The sequence below is a fragment of the Bombina bombina genome, chromosome 3 (genome assembly GCF_027579735.1).
Source record: "Bombina bombina isolate aBomBom1 chromosome 3, aBomBom1.pri, whole genome shotgun sequence".
Classification (NCBI taxonomy): domain Eukaryota; kingdom Metazoa; phylum Chordata; class Amphibia; order Anura; family Bombinatoridae; genus Bombina; species Bombina bombina.
The window spans coordinates 624693482-624710903 of NC_069501.1; the positions used below are offsets into that span (position 1 = coordinate 624693482).

Genomic DNA, 17422 nt, shown 5'->3' on the forward strand with positions numbered 1-17422 from the left:
CAGTCTCATTTTCATTTGCTTCTGGTTGCTAGAAGCTTGATGTTTGGCATTTTTTTCCCATTCCTGAAACTGTCTTATAAGGAATTTGATTTATTTTGCTTTATATGTTGTTTTTTCTCTTACATATTGCAAGATGTCTCACGTTGCATCTGAGCCAGAAGATACTACAGGAAAACCACTGCCTGCTGGATCTACCAAAGCTAAGTGTATCTGCTGTAAACTTTTGGTAGCTATTTCTCCAGCTGTTGTTTGTAATAATTGTCATGACAAACTTGTTAAAGCAGATAATATTTCCTTTAGTGATGTACCATTGCCTGTTGCAGTTCCCTCAACATCTAAGGTGCAGAATGTTCCTGATAACATAAGAGATTTTGTTTCTGAATCCATAAAGAAGGCTTTGTCTGTTATTTCTCCTTCTAGTAAACGTAAAAAGTCTTTTAAATCTTCTCTCTCTACAGATGAATTTTTAAATGAACACCATCATTCTGATTCTTTGGACTCTTCTAGTTCAGAGGATTCTGTCTCAGAGATTGATGCTGATAAATCTTCATATTTATTTAAGATGGAATTTATTCGCTCTTTACTTAAAGAAGTACTAATTGCTTTAGAAATAGAGGATTCTAGTCCTCTTGATACTAATTCTATACGTTTGGATAAGGTTTTTAAAGCTCCTGCGGTTATTTCAGAAGTCTTTCCTGTTCCTAATGCTATTTCTGCAGTAATTGCTAAGGAATGGGATAAATTGGGTAATTCATTTACTCCTTCTAAACGTTTTAAGCAATTATATCCTGTTCCGCCTGACAGGTTAGAATTTTGGGACAAAATCCCTAAAGTTGATGGGGCTATTTCTACCCTTGCTAAACGTACTACCATTCCTACGTCAGATGGTACCTCGTTTAAGGATCCTTTAGATAGAAAAATTGAATCTTTTCTAAGAAAAGCTTATCTATGTTCAGGTAATCTTCTTAGACCTGCTATATCATTGGCTGATGTTGCTGCAGCTTCAACTTTTTGGTTGGAAATTCTAGCGCAACAAGTAACAAATCGTGATTCTCATGATATTATTATTCTTCTCCAGCATGCTAATAATTTCATCTGTGATGCCATTTTTGATATTATTAGAGTTGATGTTAGATTTATGTCTCTGGCTATCTTAGCCAGAAGAGCTTTATGGCTTAAGACTTGGAATGCTGATATGGCTTCTAAATCAACTCTACTTTCCATTTCTTTCCAGGGAAACAAATTATTTGGTTCTCAGTTGGATTCTATTATTTCAACTGTTACTGGTGGGAAAGGAACTTTTTTACCACAGGATAAAAAGTCTAAAGGTAAAAACAGGGCTAACAATCGTTTTCGTTCCTTTCGTTTCAACAAAGAACAAAAGCCTGATCCTTCGTCCTCAGGAGCAGTTTCAGTTTGGAAACCATCTCCAGTCTGGAATAAATCCAAGCCTGCTAGAAAGGCAAAGCCTGCTTCTAAGTTCACATGAAGGTACGGCCCTCATTCCAGTTCAGCTGGTAGGGGGCAGGTTACGTTTTTTCAAAGAAATTTGGATCAAATCTGTTCACAATCTTTGGATTCAGAACATTGTTTCAGAAGGGTACAGAATTGGTTTCAAGATGAGACCTCCTGCAAAGAGATTTTTTCTTTCCCATGTCCCAGTAAATCCAGTGAAAGCTCAAGCATTTCTGAATTGTGTTTCAGATCTAGAGTTGGCTGGAGTAATTATGTCAGTTCCAGTTCCGGAACAGGGGATGGGGTTTTATTCAAATCTCTTCATTGTACCAAAGAAGGAGAATTCCTTCAGACCGGTTCTGGATCTAAAATTATTGAATCGTTATGTAAGGATACCAACGTTCAAGATGGTAACTGTAAGGACTATATTGCCTTTTGTTCAGCAAGGGAATTATATGTCCACAATAGATTTACAGGATGCATATCTGCATATTCCGATTCATCCAGATCATTATCAGTTCCTGAGATTCTCTTTTCTAGACAAGCATTACCAATTTGTGGCTCTACCGTTTGGCCTTGCTACAGCTCCAAGAATTTTCACAAAGATTCTCGGTGCCCTTCTGTCTGTAATCAGAGAACAGGGTATTGTGGTATTTCCTTATTTGGACGATATCTTGGTACTTGCTCCGTCTTTACATTTAGCAGAGTCTCATACGAATCGACTTGTGTTGTTTCTTCAAGATCATGGTTGGAGGATCAATTTACCAAAAAGTTCTTTGATTCCTCAAACAAGGGTAACCTTTCTGGGTTTCCAGATAGATTCAGTGTCCATGACTCTGTCTTTAACAGACAAGAGACGTCTAAAATTGATTACAGCTTGTCGAAACCTTCAGTCACAATCATTCCCTTCGGTAGCCTTATGCATGGAAATTCTAGGTCTTATGACTGCTGCATCGGACGCGATCCCCTTTGCTCGTTTTCACATGCGACCTCTTCAGCTCTGTATGCTGAACCAATGGTGCAGGGATTACACGAAGATATCTCAATTAATATCTTTAAAACCGATTGTTCGACACTCTCTAACGTGGTGGACAAATCACCATCGTTTAATTCAGGGGGCTTCTTTTGTTCTTCCGACCTGGACTGTAATTTCAACAGATGCAAGTCTCACAGGTTGGGGAGCTGTGTGGGGATCTCTGACGGCACAAGGAGTTTGGGAATCTCAGGAGGTGAGATTACCGATCAATATTTTGGAACTCCGTGCAATTTTCAGAGCTCTTCAGTTTTGGCCTCTTCTGAAGAGAGAATCGTTCATTTGTTTTCAGACAGACAATGTCACAACTGTGGCATACATCAATCATCAAGGAGGGACTCACAGTCCTCTGGCTATGAAAGAAGTATCTCGAATTTTGGTTTGGGCGGAATCCAGCTCCTGTCTAATCTCTGCGGTTCATATCCCAGGTGTAGACAATTGGGAAGCGGATTATCTCAGTCGCCAAACGTTGCATCCGGGCGAATGGTCTCTTCACCCAGAGGTATTTCTTCAGATTGTTCAATTGTGGGGGCTCCCAGAGATAGATCTGATGGCCTCTCATCTAAACAAGAAACTTCCCAGGTATCTGTCCAGATCCCGGGATCCTCAGGCGGAGGCAGTGGATGCATTATCACTTCCTTGGAAGTATCATCCTGCCTATATCTTTCCGCCTCTAGTTCTTCTTCCAAGAGTAATCTCCAAGATTCTGAGGGAATGCTCGTTTGTTCTGCTAATAGCTCCGGCATGGCCTCACAGGTTTTGGTATGCGGATCTTGTCCGGATGGCATCTTGCCAGCCATGGACTCTTCCGTTAAGACCAGACCTTCTGTCACAAGGTCCTTTTTTCCATCCGGATCTGAAATCCTTAAATTTAAAGGTATGGAGATTGAACGCTTGATTCTTGGTCATAGAGGTTTCTCTGACTCCGTGATTAATACTATGTTACAGGCTCGTAAATCTGTATCTCGAGAGATATATTATAGAGTCTGGAAGACTTATATTTCATGGTGTCTTTCTCATCATTTTTCTTGGCATTCTTTTAGAATACCGAGAATTTTACAATTTCTTCAGGATGGTTTGGATAAGGGTTTGTCCGCAAGTTCTTTGAAAGGACAAATCTCTGCTCTTTCTGTTCTTTTTCACAGAAAGATTGCTATTCTTCCTGATATTCATTGTTTTGTACAAGCTTTGGTTCGTATAAAACCTGTCATTAAGTCAATTTCTCCTCCTTGGAGTTTGAATTTGGTTCTGGGAGCTCTTCAAGCTCCTCCGTTTGAACCTATGCATTCATTGGACATTAAATTACTTTCTTGGAAAGTTTTGTTCCTTTTGGCCATCTCTTCTGCTAGAAGAGTTTCTGAATTATCTGCTCTTTCGTGTGAGTCTCCTTTTCTGATTTTTCATCAGGATAAGGCGGTGTTGCGAACTTCTTTTGAATTTTTACCTAAAGTTGTGAATTCCAACAACATTAGTAGAGAAATTGTGGTTCCTTCATTATGTCCTAATCCTAAGAATTCTAAGGAGAAATCATTACATTCTTTGGATGTTGTTAGAGCTTTGAAATATTATGTTGAAGCTACGAAATCTTTCCGTAAGACTTCTAGTCTATTTGTTATCTTTTCCGGTTCTAGGAAAGGCCAGAAAGCTTCTGCCATTTCTTTGGCATCTTGGTTGAAATCTTTAATTCATCTTGCCTATGTTGAGTCGGGTAAAACTCCGCCTCAAAGAATTACAGCTCATTCTACTAGGTCAGTATCTACTTCCTGGGCGTTTAGGAATGAAGCTTCGGTTGACCAGATCTGCAAAGCAGCAACTTGGTCTTCTTTGCATACTTTTACTAAATTCTACCATTTTGATGTATTTTCTTCTTCTGAAGCAGTTTTTGGTAGAAAAGTTCTTCAGGCAGCGGTTTCAGTTTGAATCTTCTGCTTATGTTTTTTGTTAAACTTTATTTTGGGTGTGGATTATTTTCAGCAGGAATTGGCTGTCTTTATTTTATCCCTCCCTCTCTAGTGACTCTTGTGTGGAAAGATCCACATCTTGGGTAGTCATTATCCCATACGTCACTAGCTCATGGACTCTTGTTAATTACATGAAAGAAAACATAATTTATGTAAGAACTTACCTGATAAATTCATTTCTTTCATATTAACAAGAGTCCATGAGGCCCACCCTTTTTTGTGGTGGTTATGATTTTTTTGTATAAAGCACAATTATTCCAATTCCTTATTTTATATGCTTCGCACTTTTTCTTATCACCCCACTTCTTGGCTATTCGTTAAACTGATTTGTGGGTGTGGTGAGGGGTGTATTTATAGGCATTTTAAGGTTTGGGAAACTTTGCCCCTCCTGGTAGGAATGTATATCCCATACGTCACTAGCTCATGGACTCTTGTTAATATGAAAGAAATGGATTTATCAGGTAAGTTCTTACATAAATTATGTTATTCTGCAATATACTTTAGTGACCTATTTATAACTGTCCCTAATTGGCCACAGGTAACCTAAGTTACAACATGGCAGCTCCCATTATTTTAAACACTTATTTTGTCAATATTTAAACAGCTAATGAAACTTTAAATAATACATCTACATGTTATTCTCAGACTAATCTTTTCTTTGAGTGCATCATTCTATATAGCATTTGTTTGTTTAATGTCCTTTTAATAGGTTGCTGCTGGATAGGGTCTGCTGTGTGTGTGTGTGTGTGTGTGTGTGTATATATATATATATATATATATATATATATATATATATATATATATATATATATATATATATATATATATATATATATATATATATATATATATATATACACACACACAGTATCTCACAAAAGTGAGTACACCCCTCACATTTTTTTAAATATTTTATTATATCTTTTCATGTGACAACACTGAAGAAATGACACTTTGCTACAATGTAAAGTAGTGAGTGTATAGCCTGTATAACAGTGTAAATTTGCTGTCCCCTCAAAATAACTCAACACACAGCCACTAATGTCTAAACCGTTGGCAACAAAAGTGAGTACACCCATAAGTGGAAATGTCCAAATTGGGCTCAAAGTGTCAATATTTTGTATGGCCACCATTATTTTCCAGCACTGCCTTAACCCTATTGGGCATGGAGTTCACTAGAGCTTCACAGGTTGCCTCTGGAGTCCTCTTCCACTCCTCCATGATGACATCACAGAGCTGGTGTATGTTAGAGACCTTGCGCTCCCCCACTTTCCGTTTGAGGATGCCCCACAGATGCTCAATAGGGTTTAGGTCTGGAGACAAGCTTGGCCAGTCTATCACCTTTACCCTCAGCTTCTTTAGCAAGGCAGTAGTCGTCTTGGAGGTGTGTTTGGGGTCATTATCATGTTGGAATACTGCCCTGTGGCCCAGTCTCCGAAGGGAGGGGATCATGCTCTGCTTCAGTATGCCACAGTACATGTTGGCATTTATGTTTTCCCTCAATGAACTGTAGCTCCTCAGTCCCGGCAGCACTCATGCAGGCCCAGACCATGACACTCCCACCACTATGCTTGACTGTAGGCAAGACACACTTGTCTTTGTACTGCTGACCTGGTTTCTGCCACACACGCTTGACACCATCTGAACCAAATAAGTTTATCTTGGTCTCATCGGATCACAGGACATGGTTCCTGTAATCCATCTCCTTAGTCTGCTTGTCTTCAGCAAACTGTTTTTCAGGCTTTCTTGTGCATCATCTTTAGAAGAGGCTTCCTTCTGGTCTGAGCACTGACAGCCTGACCCCCCCCACCCCTTCAACCTCTGCAGCAGTGCTGGCAGCACTCATACGTCTATTTCCTCTGGATATGACGCTGTGCACTGAACTTCTTTGGTCGCCCATGGCGAGGCCTGTTCTGAGTGGAACTTGTCCTGTGAAACCGCTGTATGGTCTTGCCCACCGTGCTGCAGCTCAGCTTCAGGGTCTTGACAATCTTCTTATAGCCTAGGCCATCTTGATGTAGAGAAACAATTCTTTTTTTCAGATCCTCAGAGAGTTATTTGCCATGAGGTGCCATGTTGAGCTTTGTGACCAGTATGAGAGATTGTGAGAACGATAACACCAAATTTAACACACCTGCTCCCCATTCACACCTGAGACCTTTTAACACTAACGAGTCACATGACACCGTGTAAGGGAAAATGGCTAATTGGGCCCAATTAGGACATTTCCACTTAGGGGTGTACTCACTTTTGTTGCCAATGGTTTAGTCATTAATGGCTGTGTGTTGAGTTATTTTGAGGGGACAGCAAATTTACAATGTTATACAGGCTGTACACTCACTACTTTACATTGTAGCAAAGTGTCATTTCTTCAGTGTTGTCACAATAAAAGATATAATAAAATATTTACAAAAATGTGAGGGGTGTACTCACTTTTATGAGATACTGTGTGTGTATGTATATATATATATATATGTGTATATGTGTGTGTGTGTGTATATGTATGTGTATATATATATATATATATATATATATATATATATATAATATGGTTTTTCCAAAATACCTTTATATACTTTGTCCCCGAAACGTCACTGTTCACAGTAAAGGTATTTTAGAAAGATTAGAGTGTGCAAGTTTGGTTTGTCATATATATATATATATATATATATATATATATATATATATATATATATATATATATATATACTTAAATGTATTTCCAATTTGAATAGACAATTTTTTTTCAAACCTGTTTTTCTGATCAGCAATATGTTTATGATATTGTTATAAGCGTCTTTGCAAATACTTCTTTCACCTAGTGCCCAAGCCACGTGCACGCTCCTGATCCTACCTGAGTGTGCTATCGTGGAAAAGAGCTAAGTTTTAAAGTGAATGTAAATTTTGATGCGAAAGTGCCCGTTTTTTAAAACTTTGATTAAAAACAGGGGCACTTTAATTCATCAAAATTTACATTTCACTCCTGTTGTGACAAAAAAACTTACCTTTTAAACTTCACAGCAGCTCCAGCTTCCTCCGGTCTCACAAGCCATTTCTGATGTCAGAAATGATTGATAGGTCATCCTCCAATCACAGCTTCCCCCCCGGGGGATTCAGTGTCTGATTCACTGCTGTGATTGGAGGAAGCCGGATGCCTCATTTTAGACCCAGGAAGAGGCTTTGAAACGGGTGGAGGAAGCTGGAGCTGCTGTGAAGATTAAAAGGTAAGTTTTTTTTTTTTTCACAACAGGAGTGAAATGAAAATTTTGATGAATTAAAGTGCCCCTGTTTTTAATCGAAGTTTTAAAAACCGGGCACTTTAGCATCAAAATTTACATTCACTTTAAGAAAGGCAACCAAGGGAAAGAAGTAAATTTGATAATAGAATACATTGAAAAGTTTTCTTAAAGTTCTACGCTCTATCTGAATCATGAAAGTCATGTTTACATCCTTGACGCTTTTACTAGGCTTTCTGGTTTACAGCATCCCGTGCTTCATCTAGAATTCAGTAATAAGAGCATATTGTAGATTTGTTTCCTCACCCATATCAGATCAAGAAGAGAGCGATGCTCATTGTTACATTTCTGTTATAAAGAGGAAAGATGCCTCTTGTTTTTAGTGTTTGTTTCATCCAGCTGTGTATAGCGCTGGCAATGTGTCTGCTGTCCCTTTACCAGTACGCAGGATTTTGTTCCAATGACAATGTAATGAGTAAAGGCACAATTTTGACAATTTTCAAATCAGTTTGCAGACCATTCTGTCCAGAATTTTTATTCCATCTCACCTACCATAAGAAAAATCCCAATGTTGTATAAAATGCTCTCTTTAAGTACACAATGATTTGACACGTAACTTGGCTTCCTTACTGAAATATTAGACGGTAGTAGCGCTAGCTATGTGTTTAGGCTAGGGACAGGATTTCCTAGAACTGTATTGGGAGACACAGGAAGAAGAAATCTCGTCAGAAAGAGCAGTTCTACTTTACACTACCAGTTGGTGCTGGAACCACTCGGCGAACCAGTTTAGAGATTTGCCGACTCTCCTGTATCAGGTAGCTTATCTAATACTTGTGCATTGGACCAGGACAAAGCAGAAGATACAAAGAGAGAAAGATTAAATGACACTAAAGTCAAACTTTTCATGGTTTAGATGCATCATGCTTTTTAAAAAAAAATAAAGATCAAATTAGCTTTGTTCTATATATATTGCTATATGTATTAAACAATTCTTAAAGGGACAGTAAAGTCAAAATTAAACTTTTATGATTCAGATTTTAAACAACTTCCCAATTTAATATAATATTTAAATGTGCTTTGTTCTATTGGTATCTCTTGTTGAAAAGTAAAGCTAGGTAGACTGATAAGAGCTTTTAGGAGTGTGCACATGTCTGTGGCAGCAATGTTTGCAACTATCTAACTAACAGTGCAATCACCATTGTTGCAAACACTGCTGCCAAATGGATAAAGGCACATGCACGCTGCTGAGCTCACCTAGGATTACTCTTTAATGAAGAATACCAAGAGAAATAAGCAAAACTGATAATATAAGTGAAATGGGAAGGTTTTTAACATTACATTCTCTATTCAGTCCATGTATGTTTAATTTTGTCTTTACTGTCCTTTTAATGAGACATAAAAGGTTGGTAGTATGCTGGCGTTATATATGGTAGCATTCTACTGTGCAGCAGTTGCTATAATACACAGTTTAAAAAAAGAAAGAAACCTGCTTTAGCAAAAGATTGATACTAGGAAAGGAAAAGATGGTCACTTGCGCTGTTGTAAGCAACCTCCCATGTAGAATGACAATAATGACATTTAATGATTATTTTTTTTTCCCCTGAGGTAATTTTTCTGGCCAGGCGCCTTCCAGAGGGTGAATGAGGAGGGTAGCCACCCCTTATTTTATGTCGGGCTATAAACACATTGCAAGCCCTGGCTGAAGTTATATGATACCTTTATAATTTAGTTATGTACATATAATACACCTACTCTTATAAGCAATCCAATAGTGACATCATGAGGATTTCTTTGATACCAAACAGGACATGTCGGTCATATTTTGTCATCCGGTAACATAAAAGTGTATAAAACATAGATGTCCTAGTGTTTCAATTCTAATTGACTTAAAGGGACAGTCTACTTGAAAAATGTTATTATTTAAAAAGAAAGATAATCCCTTTCGTACACATTCCCCAGCTTTGCATAACCAACACGGTTAGGAGTCAAACAAGGGATAGGAAAGTCAAAAACATGAAAGAATCTGAGTATGTAATTTCCATCTTAAGGGGAGGAGAGTCCATGGCTTCATTCATTACTTATGGGAATTAAGAACCTGGCCACCAGGAGGAGGCAAAGACACCCCAGCCAAAGGCTTAAATACGTCCCCCACTTCTCTCATCTCCCAGTCATTCTTTGCCTTTCGTCACAGGAGGTTGGCAGAGAAGTGCCGGAAGATTCGGAGTAGTCTCTTATGGAGGGTAGTACTCTTTGGAATGGGACTGGAGTTTTAAGTAGTCCTGTCAGCCTCTGAGTGAGAGCTTGGGTAAAAGTTAAAGTCTGGAGATGCAGGGAGAGTCTTTCTGCAAAACCATCCCGACTCATTTTAACAGCTCCATAAGCAATCAGCGTTGACGAGTTTTGCTGCCTGCTTCCTACATTCAAGTCCATGTCAGGAGCGATGCTACTAAACTGTCACCCTTGAGAGCCCTGTTCCTGTTCCACAGCGTAGGTTCTGGTAAGATCGTTTCATTTTTATACACATAATGAGAACGCAGAAGACAGGGTCACAGTGTGATGCCTTTTATCTTTATAGAATCAAAGGTTAACATCCCTAGTAAGGGGATTATTGAACAGGGGGGTTTATACATAATATTGTTTATTGTGTCATTGCTGCGATATGTGTGAGATGAGGCTCTGGCAACGGGTGAACTTTAGTTTCCTTCTGGGAGTATTTGCACGGCTGTTTTGGCACGTTTTCTCCCTAGTGCAGGGGCGGACCTGTGAGGCATTCCTTCTGACCGGGTGTGACCTAATCTACTTCCTTGCTTGACTGGCGGTGCAGGAGACATAACGGTTTCTGTGGTCCAGGTCCTAGGAGGTGGTGAGTGCCCCGGCCATTGGAGGTTATAAAGGTGCCATTGTTTATATTTTATAACTAGTCCGTAATAAAGATGAAAGCTATGGAGGACTCTGACGCGTTAGAGGGTACTCCCTCTTTAACTAAGTCTAGTAACTGTGTTTATTGTGAGGAGGTTCCGGTAGATCCGCCTGCTCAACTATGTTCCTCTTGTCTTGATAAGGTCTTGGCTTCTCGAAAGAAGAGAATGTCTAGTACTACTGAGCCGTCCACCTCTGAGGGCTCCCCATCCTGTGAGGTGCGTCCCCTGCATTCATCTCAGAGTACACATGCAGCGCCCTAGGGCATGTCTATGACTCCTTTGGGGGAAACCTTTGGGGGAAATCCGTTGGCCGTCAGACTTTGCGGATCAACTGCAAACAGTGGCCTCTAAGGTGATTAGTGCCTTACCACGTTCTGCTAAGCGCAAGCGTAGGGTAAAATATGGCGTTCCGGCCTAGGACTCATATACTCCTATGGATATCTCGGGAAGGTTATCCACTGACGAGGACGACTCTGACTCTTTGGAGGACGTTCCTTCTGGGTCGGAATCCATGTCATCTAAAGCTCCGTCTGCAGAGGAGCCTGACTTTAGGTTTAGGATGGAAAATTTGAGCTTTTTGCTGAGGCAGGTGCTTGCTACTCTCAAGGTTCCGGAACCGAAACTACCAGAGGAACTCTCGATTCCTAAGCTTGATAAAGTGTATGAGGACAGGGTGGTACCTCAGACCTTCCCAGTTCCTGTTAAGAGGGCTAACATTATTAAGAATAAATGGGAGAGATTAGGTTCTTCTTTTTCTCCTTCTTCTTTCTTTAAGAAACTGTTCCCTGTTCCGTCCCTAAGGTGCTATCTCTACGCTCGCCAAGCGGATGACGATTCCTCTTGAGGATAGTTCATCGTTCAAAGAGCCCATGGATAAAAAGTTAGAAAACATGTTGAGGACGATGTTTCAACACACAGGGTTTGTTTTTCAGCGTTAGCCGCAGTTGCTGGAGCTGCGACATATTGGTGCGAATCTCTGTCTGAAATGGTTGAGAGGGAGACTCCCCTCAACGAATTACAAGAGAGAATTAAGGCCTTGAGGGTAGCTAATTTTTTTTGTTTGTGATGCCAATATGCAGATTATTTGCCTGAATGCCAAGGTTTCAGGGTTTTCTGTACTAGCCCACAGGGCTCTGTGGCTAAAGTTGTGGTCTGCAGACATGACCTCTAAGTCCAGACTATTATTCCTTCCCTTTCAGGGAAAGATCCTGTTTGGTCCAGGATTGGACTTGATCATATTCACGGTGACAGGAGGCAAGGGTGCTTTCCTCCCGCAGGATAAGAAGGTTAAACCTAAAGAATCTACTTTTCGTCCCTTTCGTACGGACAAGGCCAGCAGCCCGCTGCAAAAGTGGATTAGTCCAAGGGTGCATGGAAGCCAGCTCAGTCTTGGAACAAGTCCAAGCAGAACAAGAAGCCCTGCAGAAACAAAGTCGGCATGAAGGGGCGGCCCCCGACCGGTCTCCGGACTAAGTAGGGGGCAGATTATCTCTCTTCTCAGAGGCTTGGTTGCAGGAAGTTCAGGACCCTTGGGTTCTGGAGGTTGTCGCCCAAGGATACAGGATAGGGTTCAGAACTCATCCGCCCAGGGGCAGACTCCTTCTGTCAAATCTGTCTTCCAGACCAGAAAAGAGAGAAGCCTTTCTAGACTGTGTGAGGGATCGCTCTTCTCTCTGAGTTATTGTACCAGTACCCCCAGCAGAAAGGGGTCTAGGGTACTATTCAAACCTTTTTGTGGTTGCAAAGAAGGAGGGCAGGTTCCGCCCGATTCTAGACCTAAAATGTTTAAACAAGTTTCTGGCTGTTCCATCGTTCAAAATGGAAATTATCAGATCTATTCTGCCCCTAGTTCAAGAGGGTCAGTTCATGACAACAATAGACTTGAAGGATGCCTACCTTCATGTGCCAATCCACAGGGATCACTTCAGGATTCTGAGATTTGCATTTCTGGACCTACATTTCCAGTTTCTGGCCCTTCCCTTTGGTCTGGCGACGGCCCAGAGAGTCTTCACGAAGGTTCTGGGGGCACTGCTTGCAGTAGCCAGATCCAAAGGCATTGCTGTGGCGCCCTATCTGGACGATATCCTAGTCCAGGCGCCGTCATTCAGTCTCGCAGAGGATCACTCGAGGGCCCTTCTTCTTTTGCTCCAATCTCACGGTTGGAAGATATACTCAGGAAAGAGCTCCCTGATTCCCAGCAACAAGGTGGAGTTCCTGGGAACGATAATAGATTCTATATCCATGAGGATATTTCTTACAGATCAGAGACACAGGAAGATTGCGTCCGTCTGTCTTGCCCTTCAGTCCTACTCCAGTCCCTCTGTGACTCAGAGTATGGAGGTGATCGGTCTCATGGTATCCAGCATCGATGTCATTCTATTCGCCAGGTTCCATCTCAGACCTATTCAGCTGTGCCTGTTGAGACAGTGGAACGGCGATCATACAGATCTATCCCAACAGATTTCTCTGGACAATTGAACGAGTGACTCCCTCTCTTGGTGGATCCGTCCGAAACATCTGTTCCAAGGGACATCTTTCCTGAGACCGTCTTGGGAGAATGTGACCACGGACGTGAGTCTGGCAGGATGGGGAGCTGTTTGGGATGCCAGGATAGCAGAGGGAAAATGGTCTCGAGAGGAGTCTCTCCTCCCGATCAATATTCTGGAACTTCGTGCGATTTACAATGCTCTGAAGGCGTGGCCTCTTCTGGGGTCGATCAACTTAATCAGATTCCAGACAGACAACATTACCTTGGTGGCTTACATCAACCATCGGGGGGGGGATGAGAAGCTCCCTAGCGATGAGGGAGGTTTCTCGGATTTTGCAATGGGCACAGTCGCACAGCTGCTCGCTCTCAGCAATCCACATTCCGGGTGTGGACAACTGGGAAGTGTATTTTCTCAGAAGGCAATCCTTCTATCCGGGGGAATGGTCTCTCCACCCGAAGTGTTTGCAGAGATTTGTCACGAATGGGGGACTTTGGAGATAGATCTCATGGCGTCCAGACTCAATTGTAAGCTACCCAGATATGGGTCGCGGTCCAGGGATCCCCAGGCAGAGATGATGGATGCTTGGCGGTACCATGAGGGTTCAACCTGGTTTACATTTTTCCATCGTTGCCACTTCTACCTTGTGTAGTGGCCCGCATCAAGCAGGAGCAAGCTTCAGCTATTCCGATTGCGCCGTTGTGGCTGCGGAGAATGTGGTTTGCGGATCTGGTGGGGATGTCATCATCTCCTCCAGGGATCTGTTGGTACAAGGTCCTTTTCAACATCAAAATCTAGATTCTCTGAGGCTGACTGCGTGGAGATTGAATGCTTAGTCTTGGCCAAGAGAGGGTTTTCTGAGAGTGTGATTGATAGTCTCGTTCAGGCCAGGAAGCCGGTCACTCGTTGCACCTATCATAAGGTGTGGAGGACTTGTCCTGGTGTGAGAAGCATGGCTATCCTTGGCACAAGGTTAAGGTATCCAGGATTTTGTCCTATCTCCAGGATGGACTGGAGGAGGGGCTTGCTGCCAGTTCCTTGATGGGACAGATTTTGCCATTATCTGTTCTGTTACAAAAGAGACTCGCTGAGCTTCCTGATATACAGTCTTTTGTTCAGGCTTTGTCTAGAATCAGGCCTGTTTTTAGACAATCCGCTCCTCCTTGGAGCTTGAACTTGGTTCTGAAGGTGTTGCAGAAGGTTCTGTTTGAATCTATGCACTCCGTTGACATTAAGATTCTTTCTTGGAAGGTTCTATTTCTGTTAGCTGTTGCATCCGCACCCAGAGTATCTGAGTTGGCGGCCTTGCAATATGAACCTCCTTATCTGGTGTTTCACGCTGATAAGGCTGTTCTTCGCATTGGTTTGTGATTTCTTCCTATGGTTGTCTGACCGTAACATAAATCAGGAAATCGTTGTTCCTTCTTTATGTCCTAACCCTTCTGCTAAGGAGAGGTTACTTCATAATTTGGATGTGGTTCGAGCAAAGGATAACAAGTGAACAAAAAAGTAAATTTAAAAGTTGTTTAAAATTGTATGTTCTATCCAAATCGTGAATGATTTTTTTTTTGGGGGGGGGGGGGGTTTCCTGTCCCTTTAAAGGGATAGTCTAGTCAACATTAAACTTTCATGATTCAGATAGGGCATTCAATTTTTAACAACTTTCCAATTTACTTTTATCATCAAATTTTCTTTGTGCTCTTGGTATTCTTTGTTGAAAGCTAAACGTAGATAGGCTCATATGCAAATTTTTAAGCCCTTGATGGCTGCCTCTTATCTGCATTTTGACAGGTTGTTCACAGCTAGAGGGCGTTAGTTCATCTGTGCTATACAGATAATATTGTGCTCACTCCTGTGGAGTTATTTATTAGTCAGCACTGAACTGAAATAATGGGGCAGTCTGCTTAGGCTTAGATACAAGATAATCACAGAGGTAAAAAGTATATTAATATAACCGTGTTGGTTATGCATAACTGGGGAATGAGAAATAAAGGAGTTATCTATCTTTATAAAAAATAAAATTTCTTGAGTAGACTGTCCCTTTAGTATACTTTTTACCTCAGTGATTACCGGTATATAAGCATCTGCAGACTTCCCCCTTATCTCAGTGCTTTTAGCCAATTAATGCTGGCTCATGCGTAACTCCACGGGAGTGAGCACAATGTTATCTAAATGACACACATTAACTAGCACTGTCTTGCTGTAAAAAGCTAATACAATGCTCTGGGATAAAGGTGGCCTGCAGAGCTTAGAAACAGGCAGATATTTAGAGGTTAAAAAGTATAGTAATATAACAATGTGGGTTGTGCAAAGCTGGGTAATGGATAGTAAAGGCGTTATCCATCTTTTTAAACAATAAAAACATCAAATAGACTGTCCCTTTTAAGGGTTGTATCTTGATAGGGTCAACATTTTCTGTCACTCTGTGTCATCATTGCGTCATAAAAATCACCCACCTGAGAAGAGCAGATTGCACCTTATATCTGGTTCTCCAGATTTAGGTAATAAAAACCATTCTTCTGAAAAAAAAGAATGCTTTTTTTTGATGGTTCTGATGAGAAGTTACAAATAGCATGGAAATACAGCAGAAAAAAGAAATCAGATTAACCCCTGATATCCTAAAATCCCGAGGTCTTCATGGCACCTAGTATGTGTGTCTCCTCTGGTCTGTCTGTCATTATGGTTTCTCACAAATGTTTGCTTATACTTGGCAGTTCTCATCTTTCTGGTGTTGTGCTCTAGTGAAGGCTCTTCATAACCTGTGTAGAAGCAAACGCATCCTGCACAGCACCTCCCAGTAAAGAAAACAAATACAAATAGCTACTAAAAATAATCTGAAATCAATACTATGCACACCTCTAAATATGATCACAATAGAAGCTTCGCACAATAAACGCTCTGCTTGGTCCTTTTCAGCAATACTGCTTTTTTTTTTTTCTTTATGACTTCAACCTTCTGATATGAAGGCTCTTCCATTTCACTTAACTTGGATGTTGTGCTGTTTTTTTCCTCCATAAAACCAATTTAAATGCCCCTATTCCTCTTTCTTTGTTTAAATGAACATTTTATGGGCTCATTGGTTTTAAATCATCTCATTCTTTGTCATGTATCATTTGTTAGTCTTACATTTTTTTCCTCTTTTGGCACATGTGCATTCTTCCTCACAAAGGGTTAAATTTGGAAAATATGTTTTGTTTTGTTTACACAAAGTGCTGCTTCCAGAAAACATGCACTTTCCAATTACCTTTTAAAGGGACACACACCCTTATTTTTCTCTCATGATTCAGATACACACAGAGCATACAATTTTACACAACTTTCCAATTTACTTCTATTATCTAATTGCTGTATTCTCTTTATGAAGGAGCAGCAATGTACTACTGGGAGCTAGCTGAACATTTCCGTGAGCCAAAAAAAAGAAGCATGTGTATGCAGCCACCAATGAGCAGTTAGCTCTCAGTAGTGCTTTGCTTTTTCTGAGCCTACCTACATATGAGTTTCAACAAAAGATACCAAGAGATGGAAGCAAATTGGATAATAGAAGTAAAATGGAAACTTGTTTATAATTGCGTACTCTGTATGAATCATAAAGGAAAAAATGTGAGGGTTGAGTCCCTTTAAATATAATCATTTACTTTATTTATAAAGTACAGTCATGTTCACAGCCCTCTGCAGGGGGTGGAGTAAATAAGAGGACATGGGTATACAAACTAATGCAGAAGAATCCGAAGGCTGTTGAGTTTACAATGCAAGTAATTGCATAACTCTTTTCCCACTGTGAATTGCCTTTCTAAAAGTTTACAAAATATATCTGCACACTTGTAAAAAAATACATTTCAATGTAATACACAGTCCATTATTTTATGCTGCTGATCTTGTTGTTTCTCTGCACTTTAAATCAATAATGTGTGAAAGGCATCACAAAACCATATTTTCTGCACATACATCTGGAATCCCTTCTCTGCAAATGGATCCTTGCTTCCTAAGTATCTGGAAATTCCTAATCCTTGTTGTACACATGCTGTCTGGAACACACTCAGTGCTGAATTTGTTTGTGGGATTTTGAGCTCAGTATTGCTTAGGGAAACCCATTGCTCTCCTGAGTCACATTATGCTGACGTTGTGTTCTGTGACTCCCTCGTGATAATAAAACCTCATGTCCACCTCTGGGCAGCAAATGATTCATAGCAGCACACAAAAATCTCAGCCTACATCTTGCCATATATTTTGTTGTTAGTAACTTTCCTATTTGAGGAGTTACTGGGGGAAATATTGATGTATGTAGTATTCTGAGTCATTCTTCCTTCTTTCCCATCTCTTTTCTTCATTC

General features: G+C 40.7%; 1 protein-coding gene across 1 annotated transcript in view; it reads left to right on the forward strand.

Annotated features, from left to right (window-relative positions):
- Window positions 1–17422, forward strand: part of KIAA1522 (KIAA1522 ortholog) — a 107704-nt gene that overhangs the window by 21334 nt on the left and 68948 nt on the right. The gene's annotated exons all lie outside the window — the stretch shown is intronic.